Source organism: Staurois parvus, unplaced genomic scaffold (assembly GCF_062004578.1).
Source record: "Staurois parvus isolate SC_StPar_1 unplaced genomic scaffold, SC_StPar_1.0 ptg000448l, whole genome shotgun sequence".
In the NCBI taxonomy this organism is placed as follows: domain Eukaryota; kingdom Metazoa; phylum Chordata; class Amphibia; order Anura; family Ranidae; genus Staurois; species Staurois parvus.
Window position 1 is genome coordinate 3,509,213 of NW_028318244.1, and position 19,502 is coordinate 3,528,714.

Sequence of the window (19,502 nt, forward strand, 5' to 3'; positions counted from 1 at the left end):
TGGTTTTAATTGTGTTCTAACCTTTCCTCACTTTGTCTAAAACTAAGAAAACAAAATTGTGAATATATACTGTATACTGTTACTTTCTGGGCATTAGACACCAAAATGTTTGTCCCAAAGCACTGTCATTATTGTGACCCTAGCTGGCTTGTCTTCAGCCACATGGAAATAAACAGAAATTGAGCCTCTTTGGCAGCACATTAAAAAAAGGCTGACTTGAAGTGGTTGTAAAGGCTCAAGGTTTGTCACCTTCATGCATTCTATGCATGAAGGTAAAAAACCTTCTGTGTGCAGCAGTGCCCCCCAGCTCCCCCCCCCCCCCCCAAATACTTACCTGAGCCCTATCGCAATCCAGCAATGTGCAAGACAGCCTCATTGTCCAAGGTCTCTGCCTCCTCATTGGCTAAGACAGCAAGCAGGAGCCACTGGCTCTCACTGCTGTCGATCACAGCCAGTCAGCCAATGAGGTGAGAGAGGGGGCAGGGCCAAACTGCAGCTCTGTGTGTGAATGGACACACAGAGCAGTGGCTTGGGAACATTACCACAACCTTCCCAAACCTGAGACCCCGTCCTCCTCTTCCTATTTCTTTTTCACCATTCATTAACCTTAGATTGGTCCTTAAAGGGCCCACTTAAAAAAAATGAGGGGATATTCACCTACCATGTAAGATATATCCCTTCTGACTTTAAAATTGCTCAGGTAACAGTTTAATCCAAAGCCTGTCCACACTAGGCATAATAAAGTTATAATGTTGAGAACCAATTCTACACTATATACCATTCTGCTACATATGCAGATCTGTCACATATTATCCGGCTGTATGTACACAACGTAAAACAAGTATATGGCGTCAATGACAAACAATAAATACATGTAAGCCTAAAGAGCATCTGTGCCCAGACTATGGACATTAAAGTATTCCTATAATTTAACAAGCAGTAAGGGAGCTTTAAAACAAGCCCACCCTAACCCCTCTAGCTGTATATAATGTGAAGTCATTATTACCAAACAACAAAGATGTTACAGCACCTGCCTTGTGTTCCCATTAGGGGGCAGCACCTGCTGTGTTTCTATTAGAGGGCTGGATGGCTGCCAAGATTCATCTCTCAATAGAAAAGAATAGGGAGAGGAGCTGACTTTGTCACTGCCTGTGTTATGAATGTGTGTGCACAGTACTTGTAGGTAGAGGTGAATGAGAAAAACATGTTTTTGTTCAAAATATGGGAAAAAAATGTAGACAAAGTTTCTTACTTTTTCGCTGAGATTCAACAGTGGTCATTTGATGAGAAATGTTTAAATTGGAGCACATTAGTGCAAATATAAACAAGATATTTGAAGAAAACGCCTTTAGCAGTCTAGTACAGTACTGCTCACCACGGAAGACAGAAAGTGTCTGCCTGCTACACTGTGACATCACACAGAGGTCCATGACCACAGAGGTCACATGACCACAGTGAGCACAGCTGATTGGTTGCTATTTTTAGATCTTGTTTTGAACAAAGAACTCTGGTCTAAGGAGCCCAGTAATATGTTACATAAGGGGTTATGCACTGTAATTATCAGGAATACTAATGGGATTAATTCACAAACCCCTGAATACATATATTAATTGTGCTCACATGTAATATTTAAACTTGACTACATTGAAAATGACTGTAATATTTTATATATAAAATAACATTTGTATCTTAGTGTGTTAGCTTTGTGAATGAAGCCTGCAGAGTGGTGTAAAATCAGGCTTTTTTAATAGGAGAAATTGTTGAAATCAATAAATCAACCAAATGTTAATTTACAGCAGTTTGTCTTGGGGTAGGGCTGGTGGGGGGGTTGTTAGGCGGTTTCCATCCCCCACCTTTAGCTGTGGAACTGTAATTTTCAAATCTCAGTGGATTCAACTGAAAATAACAGTCATTTTTTTCAAATTTAGAGACTTCAACCTGCTGCTGAGGCATGGTATGGGGGATGGGCAACACACCTTTATAAACAGTGCTACCCGTACTAATGCAAGTCCAGAGCCATGTTTAGATAGCTTGTTGGGTGATGATGTTGTCTGCCTTTCAGAGGGGACACTGGAGGTTTAATTCACAGAATTAATACACCAGGATAGTATGCTTATATTCTATACACACATCAATCTACAGTATATTTAATGTAAACAGGAAGCTCTCCAGCAGATTGTTGCAGTGTACATGGATGAGGCAAACCATTTAAAGTATAACTGGAGGCAAACCTTTTTTTCTAGTTATGGATAGAGTGGAGAGGGATTAGAACCCCTGTCAGATTTTATTGCTGTCTGTGTCTCCGTTAGGGAGATTTGCCCTCTCTATTTGTCCTGATTACCATTATCACTGAAAGTAAAAGAAAATCCTACATTTTGGGTTGTTCCCAGAAAAGTAATAGGGGGGAAATCTTCCAATGGGGACACTAGAGTCTCCAAGGAATCCTGTTAATTTGCTGGGATTTTCTTCTCGCTTCCTCTTTGGCTATGGGACAAGAAGTGAAGGGAAAGGCACAGATGGCGAAAAAAAAAAATTCTGACAGGTTATAACCCCTCCCTTACTCTATCCAAAATTAAAAAAAGGGATGCCTGTAGTTCTACTGACGGGTGATTAAAATAATCAGCTTTTATTTATTCATGTTGCTTGAGGTGATTGTAGCCGAATTAGTGAATTTGCGACAGAAACAATTGAGTACTGTCCGTGATACTTTTTTTATTTGCACTAACTTACAATTTTGAGGACAAGCTTTCGGGGAATGTCCCCTTCTTCAAGGTCCAAGCAGTACTATACAAATCACAAAGTTTTAGCAGAATGTTAGAAGAGATGGGAAAAAAAAAAGGCTAGAGATAAGGCACAGCAAAAGCAAAGGAGGGGGGGGGGGGGAGAGGGTAAGGCAACACTCACATCACAGAGGGAGTGAAGCTTGAGAAGCTTGGGTTTCCCAAAATTAAAAAATACTGGTGTAAATGATTATGAATTGTGAGCTGGAGTTTGGATTCAATTTGTTAGTGTATCTAAATCTGCTAATACATGTAACACTCCCCTACCTCCAACAAACTGGTGCTGTCTTCATTCCATTAACGCCAATGATGCGGCTTATTTTATTTAATTAACACCAATGATGGCAAATTTATTCTATTCCATTAATACCAAGGATGGGGCTCATTTTATTCCATTAATACCAAGGATGGGGCTCATTTTATTCCATTAATACCAAGGATGGGGCTCATTTTATTCCATTAATACCAAGGATGGGGCTCATTTTATTTCATTAATACCAAGGATGGGGCTCATTTTATTTCATTAATACCAAGGATGGGGCTCATTTTATTTCATTAATACCAAGGAAGGGGCTCATTTTATTTCATTAATACCAAGGATGGGGCTCATTTTATTCCATTAATACCAAGGATGGGGCTTATTTTATTTCATTAACACCAAGGATGGGGCTCATTTTATTTCATTAACACCAAGGATGGGGCTCATTTTATTTCATTAACACCAAGGATGGGGCTCATTCTATTCCATTAACACCAAGGATGGGGCTCATTCTATTCCATTAACACCAAGGATGGGGCTTATTTTATTTCATGGACATTTCATGGTTTATTTTATTCCACTGACTTTAATCCCACTGATAACAATTATGGGGGTTATTTTTCTCTCAATGACACAGAAATTTGAGACTTATGTTGCTCCCATTGTCACAGTGATGGGATTTATTTTTTTACTTGGCTGGTAAACGCAATTATTAACAAAATCCTGGGGTATATTTTACTTTTCGGTGTATTTGTTTGAAGGAAGGGTGTCAGGGCGTTTGGATCAGATAGTAGACGGCTGTGTTCAAAGGCTACTTGAGATACCTTCAGCATTTGACCTTTCCCATTGTGGAGTCACCTCTTTTGGGTGAGCCTTTTCAGTCTTAGGTAGAGGTGACCCAAATTGGCTTAATGACATGGATGGATTACTGGTATTCTGAAGTGCCGCAAGTTTTTGAACTATGCTTGAGATATATTAACACACCGCAGGGTGTGTTTGGTAAACATTGAATTATAAAAAAGTAAACATACTGTACTTAATCTAAGCTGAAAGTCACTGAGCTAAGATACTTTCCAATTGCGTATATTAACACTAAAACACAAAGATGTACGTTTCATGTTTTTATTGGTATTTAATAAATGTTGGTAGATTCAGTGGGGGAGTTGATAAAGAGTGTTGCAAGAATAAAGTCAACGCTACTCTCACAAACTGAAAAATTGGAGCAGGTTCTGCAACTGCAACATCGGCTGGCTATAAAAAAATATGACAGCAGGCCGACTTTTGAATGACGCATGCGCCATTCAAATGCTAGGCGGACTTGGGCATTCTCGGTGGAGGGGCGGGCGTGAAATGGCATCAAGGCACTGCTTGGCGCGTTTTTAAATTGTGGGGCTGTGGTCATTGGCCGAGTGCGGCATGAGTCTCACTGAGCTCTTGGTCCTTCTCTTTTCTCTGGCCGGCCGGGCAGCATTACAGAGTGCCAGAGGGCACTAATACAAAGGGCTGTCCTGTCCTGCTTCCACTCACAGCTGCTTGGCAAAATTGGACAGGGGTAGGGGTAGGGATGTAAAACAGAGCACAGGGATCAAATATGTGCATATACCATACAAAATGCAGGTTTCAAGAACATGTACTGTGTAGTGTGCAGAGGTCAGGAGCAGGTAATGTGCATAGTTCAGGGGTCAGAAATTAGTAATGTACAGATTGCTGGGGTCAAGAGTATGTAATGTAGGAGTGCAAAACATACAAAATGCAGGGATCAGGAGTGTGTAATGTTCATAGTGTAGCCTGCTGAGTGGTACAGCATGTGGCACATTATCACTTGCATTGTCAGACTAAGTAAGGCCATTTTACTGCTCCCCCTTAAGTTGCAAAGTGTATACATGTGGCTTCAATGCTTTACATTGTGGTGCAGCAAAAGTGATATTGCCTGGAGAGCTCGGCGGACACTACCACTTGCTGAATTCAACCCATTCAACTGAATGGGGCTGTGCAGCAACCGTGTGCAGTGCACATGGCTGCAGCTGAGTGGTGTTGGATTTTAGGGGTTAAAACAGGTGGTGAGGAGGCAACATAATGCTTCCTCACCACCTGTCGAACAACTCTAAATATTGATCCACCACAGATCACTCTTTAGAGAGCAACACAACTGTAAAAAGGAGCCCTGCAGCTATATTTACACTTGTGGCTGAGGAGCAGTAAAAATGCAAGGTTGAGCTGTGTTATCACCACCCAGCCATTCCCTTTAAGCTGCAAAGGCAGCAAAAGGGGGTGTACAAATGCTGCAGCCAAATTGTGCAGCAAAAATTGTCCCTGCTGTTGAGTTCACTGGGCAGGGACAGTTGCGGGTATAAGGGGTTTAAACAGTTGGTGAAGAGGCGATATAATTCCTCCTCACTGCCTGTCACATTCCCTTTAAAGAGCAATCCAAATGTGGATTGTTCTTCAGAGGGCACCTCATGTGTAAATGAGACCTAAGGCTGTTCAGATGATACAGTAATTTCTATCAGTTCAGCAGGGGCCTGGGAAAAGGAGTGGGACTACTTAATATTTACTTCGGGGCACCGCTGCTGCTGGTCTGCAGCAATTACAAAAAAAACAAACTTGCCTGTGTCTGAAAATCATCAAATAGTCCGGCAGAGTAATCATGTTGCAGTTCACAGCAATAACATTGATACAGGCACAAACAGGCACAAATTTTAATTCAGTTGTCGGGTACTGTAGCACAAGGATTACTCCGCCAGGGGCCCAGGAAGTTTTTTTAATTGCTGCAGACCAGGAGAGCAGTCAGCAGTACATGGAAGTAAAAGGTCCCACTCTGCCGACGGACCCCTGTTGAATTGCAAGCTCTGGGCCCCATACAGGAGGACCAGAGGTACCCCCTTATCGCTCTGCACAGGAAGGCAGAAGACCATACAGCGAAGAACTAATGCAGAGTTCAGTTTAAATCTGTTCTAATGGCAGAACGTTTTTTTACTTTAATGCCTTCAGTGCATTAAGGTAAAAAAACCTTCTGAATGCAGCTCCCCAGCCCCCCTTATACTTACCTGAGCCCCATTTCGATCCAGCATGTGCATCAAAACATGAAGAAAAATAGATCAAATTTGTGTTGTTCCTCTAAAAAAAATTGAAGAAAAGTGAATATTAGACTGTTCAAAAAAATATCAGTATTTGTATTCTTCTTTACAAACTCAAACATTCACTATATAAACTGAAAAATGTTTGAAGATTTTGCTTTCCTTTGAATGACTTAATGAATATTTGGTTGTAGTCGCACTGTTTCTGAGAACTGCTGTACATCTGTGTTGCATGGAGTCACCCAACTTCTGGCCCCTGTGATCAGGTATTCCAGCCCAGGATGATTGGACTACATTCCACAGTTCTTCTCTGTTTCTTGGTTTTGCCTCAGAAACTGCATTTTTGATGTCACCCCACAAGTTTTCTATTGGATTAGGATCCGGGGATTGGGCTGGCCACTCCATAACGTCCATCTTGTTGGTCTGGAACCAAGATGTTGCACGTTTACTGGTGTGTTTGGGGTCGTTGTCTTGTTGGAACACCCATTTCAAGGGCATTTCCTCTTCAGCATAAGGCAGCATGACCTCTTCAAGTATTCTGATGTAATCAAACTGATCCACGATCCCTGGTATGCGATAAATAGGCCCAACACCGTAGTATGAGAAACATCCCCATATCATGATGCTTGCACCACCATGCTTCACTGTCTTCACAGTGTACTGTGGCTTGAATTCAGTGTTTGGGGGTCGTCTGACAAACTGTCTCCGGCCACTATACCCAAAAAGAACAATCTTACTTTCATCAGTCCACAAAATGTTGCGCCATTTCTCTTTAGGCCAGTCAATGTGCTCTTTGGCAAATTGTAACCTCTTCAGCACATGTCTTTTTTTCAACAGTGGGACTTTGCGGGGGCTTCTTGCAGATAGCTTGGCTTCACATAGGCGTCTTCTAATTGTAACAGTCCTCACAGGGAACTTTACACCTTCTTTCATCTTCCTGGAGCTGATTGTTGGCTGAGTCCTTGCCATTTTGGCTATTCTTCTATCCATTCAAATGGTAGTTTTTCGCTTTCTTCCACGTCTTTCAGGTTTTGGTTGCCATTTTAAAGAATTTGTGATCATTTTAGCTTAGCGGCCTATCATTTTCTGCACTTCTTTATATGTTTTCCCCTCTCCAATCAACTTTTTAATCAAGGTACACTGTTCTTCTGAACAATGTCTGGAACGACCCATTTTCCTCAGAATTTCAGAGAGAAATGCACTGTAACCAGCATGTACATTTGCTGCCTTCCTTCCTTAAATAAGGGCAATAATTGCCACCTGTTTTTCAAAGAATGAAAGACCTCACTAATGGAACTCCACACTGCTATTATTTTGAACATGCCCCTTTCAATTAGTGATTCAATTACACAGAATCAGCAGCATACATGTCATGACTGTTGGGTCTGTTGGATTTCTATTAGTCTACTACACTGCTAGTAAATTATTTTCAGCAATGACCAAGTCCTTCATACTAAAAGGGTGCCTAGAACTTTTGCTGAGCCGAAAAAGCTGACATTCGTCAACAGCACCAACCAAAGCATTGGGAGGTAGGACATTTTTTGCATCTAGCGTTGAACATCAGGGCAAGCCTGGTCCTGCCTGACAGCGAATGGGATAAACCAGATATTACACATTCATGTCCCATGCTGCAGAATGGTAAGCAGCAACAGTCTGGTGTGAAGATGGGGATATGGGACTTCCTCAAGAAGGACCCCATTAAATCCTTAACGCTTATGCAAAATCAGGGTCGGTTGGTCCTGGACTTCAGAGTCTGAACATGGGAGTGAAAAGTTTGGAGCATTTCTAGGGGAAGGAAAAACTTTGCACAGGACAAGGATTAGAATCAGGCTCAGATATTCAGAGCAATGAAAGGATCCAGCTCTGAGTTCTATTTCTAGAATTTGAGGATCATCCAGGATCTCAATAGGATCTGCACAGTCTGATGGATGTTGACTGACCTGTTGGCATTTTGCACAGTAGAGTAGCAGATGGCTAAAGAGGGATCACTTTGATGCATTTGGCCAGCTTGAATATGTATTGCAATATATGGAAAGCAAGAATCCTTGTTTACTAGTAATAAGTAAGTGTGCATTGAGAAGACCCTTGGTACAGTAGACAGGTCCAAGGCATGGCAATACTTAGAAAAAAAGGCTACAAGGCCTGGAAAGTCCCCCACATGAAAGTTACAATGACAAACCTGGCAGACTCCATGCAACGTTTAAGTACCCAATAGGAGAAGTTATCAGCCATTAGTTGCAGTATGAGGCAGATGTCCCTGTGGTACTGATCTCAGGAGAGAGAAGCTGTGTCAGACCAGAGTGATGGCTTGCCAAACCAAAGGCAAAAGAGATCCTCAATGTCTGAAGTCCTGGGAACAGTAGTAGGATGGGGCCATCTAAGGATTCAGCTTGGCATAGAACAGTCTATGCAAATACATTTAGGCTAGGTGTTAAGCCTATAGACTAAAGCTCCCCATGTACCAACCCATCTGAGGGGATAGGGTAAACTTCCACATTGGCCACAGCTACAGAAGCTGTAGAAAATAACAGAGATAGATTCTGGAGGAGAAGGTGAGGCAGACTGATTGCAGTTAACATGACCTTTGGCAAAAATGGCATGATGCCTTACAGAGATAACCAACAATATATATAATTCCAGGTATATAGAGTATAGTAGCAGCAAGGGTTACTGATGCACCACCTGTAGAACAAGCCCTTAGGTACTCACTGATTGCAATCCGGGTGCGCAACAACAGCCCCCTCAAGGGCATCCCAAACAGTCTTCACTGTACCGGTGGTCATACCCTTTAGGAAGGATCTTCAGAGACAGGGTACCACCAGTGGATGGACCTCAACCCTGGAACTGTATAGCACCATGCAGATAGCTCAAATACAATGCACTAAGTGCCAAGGTGAGCACCTCACACAGGATCCAGTGCCTAGAGCAAAGTTTGGCTCCACATTTTCTCTCAGGTGGGATCTGGGCACAATCCTCCAAGGCTCTATCAAGGAGTCAACCAACTTGCAAAGCTGCAAAATGAAGTGGCAGTGGCTATGGAGCAACTAGGAATCTTCACAGAAGAGTCTTGAAGAAAATAAATCATAAAAAGAAACCATTACTTCTCTCAGAAAAAAGAGCTGAAGTCCATACTCCTAAAGCAGAACTTCTAATACTTTTGGGTGATATATATATATATATTTATTTTTGAGTGGGTTCCTATTGGGAAAGTGCAACACTACTTGTGCATGGACAGTGGGAAGCCAGCTGTAAAGCACCAGAAAGTCACTGCCGGCTTCCACATCCAAGATGGCCGTGCCGCGGAACCCTAAGACCGGCAAAGAACTGGCCTTGGTGAGGACAGCGCTGGATCCCTGTTATGTTTATTAAAAGTCAGCAGCTACAGTATTTTTTTTTTTTTTAGGGCAAAGTTCCTTTTAAGGATAATAGCGAAAAACTGAGGCATGCTAAGAGCTGGAGGAGTTATTCTGCGCCATCCTTACTGCTTTCTTGTTTTAGCATCCCATCTCCTGAAGGTGGCAGCATAACACAGGGTTAAAACTATAGATCCTGTGTCATGTACTATACTGTACAAATGAGAATTGTGTTTGTTGTACAAATAAATACTGGAATCACCATGGTAAGACTAAAATGCCAATTAAAATAATAAATCTGGACTTACCTGTCTCACAGGTAAATATCTTCAGATAACATGTTGGGGAATACTGTAAATCTGCCCATGAAGCGGCACACTTGTAAGATGTAGTCCAGCAAAAGTGACATGCAGAAAAAAAAAATTGCTGCTAAATGTAATTCCCTTGCCGGTTTCTTTATGGTTGCATGGGGTCCCTCCAAAATCTATACCAAATCCTTATCTAGCCATTCAGCTTGACTGGTCAGGAAATAGAGAAGCAGGAAGCATGCACCCCCCTACTTCCTGAACCATACCATGCCAGGCCACGCCACGTGCCCTCAACTTGGTAGGGGTACCTTGCCTGCTTCATAGGGACAAGGGCCTCATCACCACATCCCTAGGCTGGTGGATGTCGGGGGGGGGGGAGTCTTTAGGGAGTGGACTTATCAAAACCTGGTGCAGCGCTCAACCTAAATGTTACCTACTAATAAATAAATACAATAATCATTATTTTTAGGTGACATCCCAAAACGCACTTTATAACGCATTGATACACCATAAATAGTCACTCCAAAACGCACTTTTTAGTGTATCATATATCTTTTTGTGACATTAGGTTGGGGCCATATACAACAATAAGAAAAAATAGTAAATAGCAGTTTTTTCTCTTTTCTTCTGTAAAATTTATAGTTTTTTATCCTAAGTAGTATTTATGGCATTAGTTTTTATAGATATCAACAAAAATGATTTTAAATAGGTATAGATCGCCATATTAAATAGTCATCACCTCCTTATATATTTTTAGTACATTCGATATATGTTCAACTTTTGATTGCTATTAATAAAGGTTTAGAACTGCATTAGTGCAGATATACATGCCCTGTTTTAACTTATGTTTTTAGATTTAATAAAAGTGTAGGTTTCAGATATTAATAGTCCCCCGATTTGTATAGCTATTGAAGTTCCTGAGAGGTAGGAGCATCTCATAGATTATCTTCTATACAGGACCCCATTAAAATGGCCACCGTAGGGTTACCTACAGTTTAAAAGTGTTATTTCACAAGCTCCGGTTTAATATATATTGATCAGTTATATAAATAAAAGCGTAGAAATATAAGTATCATCAATAATATTACATTTTCCCTGGTAATGGCCGCAGGAGATTTCCTGAGAGGTAGGAGCAATAAGCAGGTCTGCCTCTGAACTGTGATTGACATCCATTTTCCCTATATAAAGCCGCATGTCACCAATGACGTTACCCTGAGGAAGTCTCGTGATAACGGGACGTAACGCGTAGGAACGTGGTGACGTATTTTTGGCGTGGATGCCATCTTGCTACACCTAAAAACCCATGCAAGTACACCCATAGCATGTGGTTTTACAGCTTGTTCTATTTTAATGCAAAGTGAGTGGGCAATTGGCTATATATGTTCTTAAAAGTATATTAAACTGATTTCCACTATGGAAGATGTCTTCTATCTCTACCTTCTTAATCTTAATGTGAGTTGGCTGTATCTCATTTTAACATCTCTGGAGGTGACCCTGCTGCTTATTACGCATAGCAGTGAAGGGGATATCAAACGTTTTGGCCCGTTTGGGTCGCTTCAAGGAGCTGAGGGGGCAATTCAGCCGCTTATGGATTATTTCCCATTGGTTGTTATGCACATCCACTTTATCACCTGTACGTTTCAAAAAGCGTTGGAATACTTGGTGTTCACGCAACTTTGAATTTTTTATATATTTTTATATGCTTTTTTTGTATATTCTTTTTTATTTTTCTTTTGGACTTATTGCATAATATTATTTAAATTTAAGTGGTGTTGATGTTTTTCATAACATTATTTTTATATGTTCATATAATTTTGGTATATTTTTTTCTCTTGATGTTATAACACAGCACTTGTCACTTTTGTGGAATTTGATCCCTCATTTAGGGATTCACTTATTGTCACTTGGTTCTTTTCCTTATTGGGCATTATTGAGCCATTGTGATCACTATTTTGTGAGCTATTGGTCCCAATTTCAGGGATTCTTTGTATACTGTTTGTTTTTTATTCACATCAGTACAGTCCCATTTGGACTTTTTGTTTTCACTGTTTTTTGTTATGGTACCATGTTTAGTCACTTCTTTGTTTTCACTTTAGCTCCCTGAGTGGATCAGTTCACTTCACGATAAGGGACTATTATTCACAGTGTACACTAATAGTCACATAAAAATAATGATTATTGTATTTTATTTATTAGTAGGTAACATTTAGGTTAAGCGCTGCACCAATATATATATATATATTTGTCTACTCTAGTATCCATTTGATATATGGTTGGGTGCTAGCAGCCCTCCCCATTCGGTAGCATTGTTCATCTAGTAGCGCAGGAGGCTCATACTGTAGTTATCAGAACCTGGAATTCCTCTTAGGCCCCTTTCACACTTGGTGGAACCCATCAGCGGATCTGCTCTCTCAGCGAGGGGATCTGTCCGCTGATCCCCGCTGAGGAAGCAGGTGACAGATCCATGTCCGCTCTGCTTATGCATAGCAGACATGAACACAGCCTGCTGTCCTCTATGGGCTGTTGGATGTAAACGGGCCACCTGTCCATTTCCACCCGTCATCTGATCCAATCCGTCAGACAGATGGGGAATGGATCCCCATCCGTCTCTTTTTAGTGGGTAGGATCAAACCGGATGCAGGAGGGTGTAAACGGACACATGTCCGCTTACACCCACCGCTCAATAAAGAGCAATGGATCGTCCGATCGGATCCGCTTGAAATACAGACAACCAGGCCTGATTAGTCTGCTCATGTGAAAGGGGCCATAAGGATAGCAGGTCCCCAGATATCTTGTCTGGTTACTCATTCCCACCGAAAATACACTGTAAATAAACACACAAACACTGTTGACAATGTATGAAAAGAAAAAAAGTCCCACAGTGTTAATTCATCACCATCATCCAGCGATGTAATCACAATGAACAACACCCTACTACCCTCTGATAGAAGCACAACTATTCACTCTGCCATTAAAAAACATGCCCCACAGTGTAAATCCATCATCAATTACACTGTCCAGCGATTTAATTTAAATCTAGTGTCAGTCACAATGAGCAATGCCCGGCCGACTCGCCAACACAAACACGACATCGCACACCGATGGTCAATGAATATGTCCCACGGTGTAAATCCAGCATCAGTTACGTTGTCCAGCGAAGTAGATCCAATATCAATCGCAATGAACGACGACTCGCCAATATAAACGTGACGACCTGCGCCAACAATCCCCTCCTACTGGGATGTCCAGACCAGTCAGTGATATTGGCTGAAGTCATTCACCAAATATTTTGCTGGCCAGCTTGTTTATAATTTGAAAAAAAGAAAAACCGCAGGCAGTGGGGGCCACACAGTGTCAATGGTTTTAAAGGCTAAATTCACCTTTAGTAGCATGTTACATTTTACACCCTAAACATGGGTGTAACACGTAACATGCACCCAGGGGCGGACTGAACATTTGGAAACTTGGGCACTGCCCGAGGGCCCGGGGTCAGTAGGGGGCCCCATGAGATGCCCCTGGTACCTTTTTCATAGGCTTTTTTGAGTTTGGGCAAGGACACAGGGTCCCCATGATCCCTTATTGCCTGGGGTCCCCATGAGTTGTCAGTCCACCCCTGCATGCACCTATTGAACCTGTACCAAAGCCCCCTTCTCTGTGACAGCAGCTGTGGGTTCTTCTCCGTGTACCTGCTGCCAAATTTTTTAAATGGTGTGGCTGTGCAGTGGGCAGAGATCTGTGAATTAATGAATTAATGATCCACAAAGGCAGTTCGACTTGTGGTTTGAAAAGACTGCGAACATGCTGATCAGTTCGCTCATAGTCCATTTACACTGCCTACAGCTCTGCAACTGAACGCCCGTACGTTGGTATAAGCCAGTGTTTCTCATCTCCAGTCCTCATGGACCCCCAACAGGTCATGTTTTCAGGATTTCCATTATTTTGCACAGGTGATTTGATCAGTTTCACTGCCTTAGTAATTACCACAGCTGTTTCATCTGAGGGAAATCCTGAAAACATGACCTGCTGGGGGTCCATGAGGACTGGAGTTGAGAAACACTGGTATAAGCACAGAGGGTGTGGCTAGCGGTGACGTCACCACGCACTCCGACGCACGTGTCCGGATCACGTGATCGTACTACCACCATTTTGAGTGCAGGCAGGCAGGTGAGACACTGGATACAGGGCTCTGTGCCCTGATGTATCAAATGCTTTTTTCTTACTTATTGTGAGTGTGATTTTAAGGGGGTTTTTTTTACAATAAATTTGTTGGATAATATTACACTGGCGAGTTCTTTCTTTACCCACATGTGCTAATTTGGATATGAGAGGATCTTCCTTTGGAGTTTGTTTGGTGGAATACCGGATATATATTGATATGCTGATTGATTACCAACACATGAGGATCTTCTTTTGGAGTCTTTTTGGTGAATATATACTAATATGCTGGTTAATTACTAGCACATGGTGAGTGTGCATTTTGATGGGGTGTTCTGAGCACTGAATATCACATTTGATGAAGGAGGATCTCAGTACTTCATTGATTGAGGATCATTGATATATGGACTTTTTTGAATGGACTATATTGAGATCCCTTATTTATGTTATTGCACTATTAATTTGCACATATTTGGTGGTGGTTATATATATTTGTGCAAATTAATTTATTGATTCAATTTAGGATTGCGCTATTATTTGTGGTTATTTTGTTTATCACAACTTATTATTATTTACAGTTTTTTATTAATAGCAGCACCTATTAATTATATCCACTCTCTGTTATATTGGCGCAATAATGTTGGTATAGGAGGAGTGTCATACTCATAGAGACATTTCTTTGGTGCCTAACCTTATAGTAAGCACAGACCTGCAGGTATTGTGTGCAGGAGCCTGAGGCTGCATTCACACTTCAGTGTTTTGTAGCTTAACCTGTTTTGTAGACGCCGAGCGCCCGCACATTTGCGTTCTATTAAAAAAGAACATATGTGCTGAGAGCGCGTGCCCTGCGAGCTCCCAGCACACATGTCCAGTACTCAGGGAAAGGTCCCGGTCTCCTCTTTCAATTGGGACCTTTGCAAATTTGCATCAGTTAGTGGTGGTACCACCTAGCAACCAATCACCTGTTGCTTAATTCGAAAGGTTAACTAAGGAACTCTGACCTCCATCCAGCACTATGCTGCCTCCCACTCTCCGCTCTGTAGTGGACAAGAGAGTGGCTGAGGCTGGGGAGAAGCAGAGCCGTGTTCACAATCCAGCTGTCGGTAGATTACAATTGTCAGCTTGCCGAACCCTGTCCTAAGACGATCGGATGCTCCCTGGATCGACAACCTATGGTGTTATTTCTTATTTCTGTAGCCAAACTTTGTATCAGTTGGTGGTGGTATCACTACTGCCACTAAATGAGTGACTTCCCCTCCCGCTGGCTTGTTTCATGTAGTAAACAATCCAGCGGGTATCTCCGAGTGAAGTCATTGACCAAATATGGTCAATGACATTAGGTAGCATGGCTTGTTAAAGCGGAATTAAAGTCCCACTGTGACCCACCATGAAGGCAGGTTTCTCTAAATAAACACAGTGAGTGATCGGTACCGGCAGGGTACAGGAGTCAGCATGGCGGAAGACAGTGAGAGTTGAGGACTGGGTCCCTGTTGGCAGAGCCCTTAAAGCGGAGTTCCAGACATTTTTGTGATTATTAAAAGTCAACAGCCTACAAAAACTGCAGCTGCTGACTTTTAATAAACACACCCTTACCTGTCCCAGAGTCCAGCCACGTTCTCACACACGCAGTCCCTTCTCTCCTTCTGTCCTCCATGGCGCCAGCATCTAAACTGTGGGCACCAAACTATGACAGCTTCACAGCCTGGTGCCCACTGCGCAAGCGCAAGTCGCGTACTAATTGCTCCGGCAGTCTTCTGGGATCTGTGAAAGTTGCCAGGAGACTAAGAGGGAGGAGGGGGCCGAACTTCCGGCTCACTTCGCTGTGGCAAACTGAGCCGGAAGTGGGAGCGGGTACCTGTCACAAACAGGTATCCGCTCCTCCCTCCCCTCCAAATGGTGCCAAATATGACAGTGGAGGGGGAAGGAGGAGGCAAATAAGTGGAGCTTCCACTTTTGAGTGGAACTCCACTTTAGGAGATCTCCTCTTCCCCACACAGCACATCTCCCCCCTCTCTCTCCCCCTCTGTTCTCCCCCCCCCCTCTCTCTCTCTCTCCCCCTCTTTTCTCTTCCCTCTCTCTCTCTCCCCCTCTCTCTCTAGGCCCGCCTAGCAACCAATCACCTGCTGGTTAATTTGAAAGGTTACTGAGGGAGCTCCGCCCTCCATCCATCACTATGCTCGCTCTCCGCTCTGCAGTAAACATGAGAGCAGCAGCGGCTGGGGGAAGCAGGGCAGAGATAACGATCTATCTGTCGGCTGCCCGCAGTCGAGTGGTAGATTGCAATCAGCGTCTTGCTGAACCCGCCCTAGGGCCATCGAATGCTCCCTGAATCAACAACCTATGGTGTTATTTCTTGATACAGTGCGTTATGTGTTGTTCTGACATAAAGCTTGCTGTACACTAAAAACAACAACATGCTGACATCAACCCGATAGCAGAATAACTCCATGATTGGTGTTCTGCTGTAATGGAGGTTTAGGATGTCAGCAATGGGAAGGAGAACAAACTTTTTGCCGATGCTGACTTTAATTTGGTGGTCATCTGCAAATTCTATTGTCAGCGGTTGTCTCTCCAGCTCTTTGGTCTCCTTACCTGTTGTGTCAACAATGACACCTTTGTAGTGCAGTTTTTCTGCAGTATATTTGACCTTTTTGATGCTAGTGGGTGACTTAGGGCTGAACAATTTATGAAGCCAGGTCCTCTTCTTCCTAGTTTGCTTATTCTCCTTTTCTTTCCTCTCTTCCTTCAGCCCCAAAATCTTAATGTCATCTTGCTTCTCCGTCTCCTTCTGCATCTTTTTGTTCATGTCAATATTGGATGACATTTGGCCCACTAGGTTTTCTAGGCAACTGTTCCAGAACCTTTGATATTGGTTTACCTTGTCCTGGTAATATTTGAAGCTGACGTTAAGGGCATCCACTGCTTGGCTGAGCTTCGTTATTTCAGCTTGTTGCTGCAGCTGAAATTCATTTTCCTTTGTGACATCCATGTCAGTATTGTTCAGGATATCTTGGGAGTCCATTGCTTTTGAAAGCCCAGCATCCTGTAAAGCCTTTGGGTTTGTCAAATTTTTCTCTTTTTGTGGAATATATTTGCTGCCTAAGGAGAGGCAGACTTTAGTTGCTGTCAAGTCTCCACCTCTGTTAGCAGCAGCTGCATTCTCATAAAAAAGAAGATCTTTAACCTTAGGAACTGGTCCAAGATCCTTGAAAATTTGATAAAGACTGTCTTGTTGGTTTGGGATGACCACTTTTTCATATTTTGAAAGCAGCTTATGTGTGCTTACAATGTCCATTGCATGAAGCTCTATCACTGGATTCTTTAGGGAAATCATGTCAGAATATTCATTGAAGCCAAATTCTTCCTCTGGTTCTGGAACATTAAAAACCTCCTCAAACATGCTCCTGAAACGTGGATGGTTTTTGATTATATAGTCATTCTTGATTGAAGCTCCAGCATTTTCCTTGGGGAAATGGCTATTAATTAATGTGTGGCCGACAAGCACAGCCACGATCATGAAGTTCTCTTTTTGCCCTGATTCTGTTGACATCTTAAATTTCATTATTCCAAAGTCATCTGGAGCTGCTATAGCTGGCTGGAAATACTGGTACATGAAAAGGCTAAGAGTCTCAAAGACTTCATCTGCACTTGCCTGGGGGAACTTTTTATGCAGGGCTTGTCTTAGGACTCTTGTCACATACCTTATTCCATAAGGTATACTGTGCACATCTGAGAATATTGCATTTAAGACTAGGTCTGCCATGTAAGGAGTGAGAGAAGGTCTTTCCAATAATCTGTGATTTAAGTGAAATATCCTATCTATCACTTTAGTGAGCTTGTTGTGGAGGACATCACATTTTGCAGCCTGCCTGTAAAAGCTGAAGGCAGTCTCAATGCTAATTAATTTTCCTTCCACTATATCCTTGATATGAGTACATTTTTTCTCAAACTCATACTGAATAGCATTTCCCAAAAACTTGACAAAATGATATTCCTCTCTTGGAGTTGAGGCATGATTGTAGAGTCCGGGAAGAAGCCTTTCTTCAAGAATGGTATAGTCATGTACTGACATTCGACAGATGAGCTTGAACAGGTACTTTGGTTGGGTCTGTAGATGATAGAAGAGGTACTGATAGGGTTCCAACCTCTGTGTCTTCCTGCTCAGTTCAAGCATGCGTTGTCTGTCAATGGACATCGCATCTTCAATGTCCATTCTGTTGTCCAGCTTTAGTTTTGGAAATCGGGACACAAGGCTTTCTAGTGTCCGTTTCCCATTCACAAGAATTGATATTTTCTTGTCCAAGGTATTCAACTCCTCTTTTAGTGTTTGGATGGCATTCATTTTAGTGGAAACTTCACCTTCTAGGTAATTTATCAATACCTCTTGGGGAGAAAGGATATCCAAGGAGGAGTCCAAGGAATGGGAATCCTTTAGACTGGAACTAACTGATAATCTTTTGCTTCGGAGCAACTTCTTGGAAAGCTTTCCAGCGTGGTTGCTCCCAACAATTGAGCGTATTTCTACAAGGGATGACATAACCTCATTCTCCATAGTTGTAAAACCTGTAAAATAAAAGAAAATGGTTTTAATTGTGTTCTAACCTTTCCTCACTTTGTCTAAAACTAAGAAAACAAAATTGTGAATATATACTGTATAGTGTGACTTTCTGGGCATTAGACACCAAAATGTTTGTCCCAAAGCACTGTCATTATTGTGACCCTAGCTGGCTTGTCTTCAGCCACATGGAAATAAACAGAAATTGAGCCTCTTTGGCAGCACATTAAAAAAAGGCTGACTTGAAGTGGTTGTAAAGGCTCAAGGTTTGTCACCTTCATGCATTCTATGCATGAAGGCAAAAAACCTTCTGTGTGCAGCAGTGCCCCCCAGCTCCCCCCCCCCCCCCCAAATACTTACCTGAGCCCTATCGCAATCCAGCAATGTGCAAGACAGCCTCATTGTCCAAGGTCTCTGCCTCCTCATTGGCTAAGACAGCAAGCAGGAGCCACTGGCTCTCACTGCTGTCGATCACAGCCAGTCAGCCAATGAGGTGAGAGAGGGGGCAGGGCCAAACTGCAGCTCTGTGTGTGAATGGACACACAGAGCAGTGGCTTGGGAACATTACCACAACCTTCCCACACCCGATAACCCCCTCCTTCTCTTCCTATTTCTTTTTCACCATTCATTAATCTTGGATTGGTCCTTAAAGGGCCCACTTAAAAAAAATGAGGGGATATTCACCTACCATGTAAGATATATCCATTCTGACTTTAAAATTGCTCAGGTAACAGTTTAATCCAAAGCCTGTCCACACTAGGCATAATAAAGTTATAATGTTGAGAACCAATTCTACACTATATACCATTCTGCTACATATGCAGATCTGTCACATATTATCCGGCTGTATGTACACAACGTAAAACAAGTATATGGCGTCAATGACAAACAATAAATACATGTAAGCCTAAAGAGCATCTGTGCCCAGACTATGGACATTAAAGTATTCCTATAATTTAACAAGCAGTAAGGGAGCTTTAAAACAAGCCCACCCTAACCCCTCTAGCTGTATATA

General features: G+C 42.4%; 1 pseudogene; it reads right to left on the reverse strand.

Annotated features, from left to right (window-relative positions):
* Nucleotides 1-16,532: 16,532 nt before the first annotated feature.
* LOC149453552 (ras GTPase-activating-like protein IQGAP2) lies at nucleotides 16,533-18,274 on the reverse strand (annotated as a pseudogene).
* Nucleotides 18,275-19,502: the final 1,228 nt, after the last annotated feature.